Here is a 2,752-nt window from a genome sequence, read left to right on the forward strand (position 1 = left end):
GGGGTACTACGTATGTCTCCAACTACAAGAAACTCCAAGCGCTGCAAAACATTTACTACCGATGGATCACAAGAGCTCCATGGTGGACAAGAAACATCGAATCCGCACCGCACTCCACGAGACCACTATAAAAGAGAAGGTCCATGAGAAGGCTCTACGAGTTTTTGACAAAATCGATGCTTTTAGGGGCGAAGTTCGACCCTTAGAATCGGTAGGAACGGTCAACCCTGCAAGAAGGTACAAGTATCGACTACCGAAGTGAATAACGATTCACACCGCAGAGGCGATCTGTCATAACACGAGGAAGCAGTCACACATAACAGCCTTGACACATCTCACCCTCCACAGGAGATAGACGTCACCAAAGACAGCAGGCTAAAAGGCCCATTGAGTGCCCAAGCCTAACTGAATGTGTATTAAATAAAGTGTTTTCCTTTTATCCTTACATCCCATCCTAGAAGAATAAGTCATCAAGGAGCACACACTACACACACACACACACACACACACACACACACACACACACACACACACACAAATCTACGGCTCTGTGTCTGTGTGGCCGGCTTGGAGGACTGACGTATCCTGTTCCCGAACGCATTAGCTGCTATTTGTCAGCTATACGCCACGCTCCATGCTGTGTACGCCAGAACGCGGTTGGCTCAGTGTTACGGAAGATTTGTTAAATTTTCTTGACGTGTTATAGTTTTCCTGTCCAGCAGACACTGTAATACGTGGCATTGTATTCTCGGTTCCAGGTTCCGTAATGCTTTTTCTCATCCCGTGACGATAGGACTGTTCCTTATAAAATTTTGTCTTAATGCCATATGTGCGCATTAATGGGCGAATATTGGTTTTCACATTAATTTTTACTGAGTTCACTGTTATGGTTAATTATACAGACGGCTGCACTGCCTGGAACTTTTTCTCTTTTGTATGTTTACAGTATATTAACACCATTCCCTCATTTTAATCTGCACCAGCCTCACTATTGTCATTTTTCACCCTTAAGCCAATCTGATGATGCCCCAGAAAGGTGAAACGCGTCATTTCCTGTTTTTAAAAAAGATTTTGCAACCGAGACCGCCATATTTCTAGAAAATCATAGCTGGTTGCTATACGAGGCGCCCAGAGTGGAGTGGAGCCAATTTTATTATCCGATTAACATTACTTGATAAGTGACATCTGTCGCTTGCCTCTAGAGTGTTGCTTCATCCACTGCCGGCTACCGGTCTATTATAGGCAACACAAATATGGCGGTTTATTTCAGTGTGTAACGCGGGGCAATGTTGGGAAGCGGTCGCAGCAAGGTATGACGGAAATGGAAGATGCTCTGTCGACAAGTGATTGTAAGTGACCAATGACTGAACTGCGGCAGGAGACGCGTTTTGTAGCCGCGAATTTAAACTCATGTCCTAAACTAACCACAATCCCGTGACGTGTAATATGTCCGAGGAAACGGCCATTAACAATCTGCTGCAGAACTAAAATCACGACTGCTTTGTTCGCGGCGTTTAAGGCTAACCTCTACGAGCAAAGTCAAGACAGAAGACTTTCAGTTTCAGCTCTAAAAGCAAACTGTAATTTCTCGCTATCATTGGTTACCCGAAACTTTACTCAGACTGGCTACATGATGTGCCGTATTATCAACCGATGAGCAGTCCTAGTTGGCACTTGATTGCAGGTTATAGACGAGACAAGCAGATATCAAACGAAAAAAGAATATAATTAAATGTTTCCCTGCGACATTTAAGTCTCTTTTGATTATCTACGATAATGATCGAAGTACACGAAATGAATTAAAATTTCTACTGCGGCTGGAAGTCGAACCAGTGTCTTCTTCCTGGCTAGGCAGAAATGCTAACCATTATACCACCGCAGTACTTTGGCAAAAATTGCTGCACGAAATACCTAAGCTGAATGTTCTCCCCAACACAAACTTCAGTTCATTTTTCCCTTACATATTGTCGCTACTGACAGGGCTCTCCGATATTGGCAAGCACCCCAGCATCGGACGTAATGGGACACGCTTGTATCATTGGTGATCTTATAGATTTTATAGTTAAATGTTTCCCTGTTTCCTAACATCGGAGAGCCCCGGCAGTAGTGACAATATGTAAGGGAAAAATGGATTGAAGTTTGTGCTGGGGAGGGCACTCAGCTTAGGTAGTTCGTGCAGCGCTGCAACCATCGTACTGTGATGGTGTAATGGTTAGCATTTTTGCCTAGCAAGCAAGACGACCCGGGTTCGAGTCCCAGCCGCAGTATAAATTTTAATTCATTTCGTCTGCTTCGATCATTATCGTAGAAAAAGAATGGGAAGAAAAATAAAAGCAAATAGAAAAATCAATATGATGATGGAAACGATGCGGAAAATTATTAGAAAGATAAAACTTACATTTAAATAAATTAATTGAATAGAAAGAAAGTATTTTGATTAGCTACGATAATGCTAGAAGCTGAAGAAATAAAATTTGTGCCAGAGCCGGGACTCGAACCCAACTCTTCAGCTTTCAGAATTATCGTAGACAAAGATGAGACTTAAATGTCTCGTGGGAAATTTAATTATGTTTTGATTAGATTTAGAAAACTAAAAAAAATAAAAGCATTCGCTCCATTTGACGAGACAAACCTACCACTTTTCAGAGCAAATTTATGCGCTAAACTCTGCGCTATGCCATTACACTGCGGAAGGTTGCTGCATAATGACTCCAGTGGTGTTCAACGATGAACTGCAGCTTTTAAAAATTCT

The 2,752-nt window shown here is 42.3% G+C and overlaps 1 non-coding gene across 1 annotated transcript; it reads left to right on the forward strand.

The window, feature by feature from the left end:
- Positions 1-2,194: 2,194 nt before the first annotated feature.
- On the forward strand, positions 2,195-2,267 carry Trnaa-agc (transfer RNA alanine (anticodon AGC)). The gene has a single exon. It is a non-coding gene; the product is annotated as a tRNA-Ala (tRNA).
- The last annotated feature ends 485 nt before the right edge of the window (positions 2,268-2,752 follow it).

The sequence above is a fragment of the Schistocerca cancellata genome, chromosome 10 (genome assembly GCF_023864275.1).
Source record: "Schistocerca cancellata isolate TAMUIC-IGC-003103 chromosome 10, iqSchCanc2.1, whole genome shotgun sequence".
Taxonomy (NCBI): Eukaryota; Metazoa; Arthropoda; class Insecta; order Orthoptera; family Acrididae; genus Schistocerca; species Schistocerca cancellata.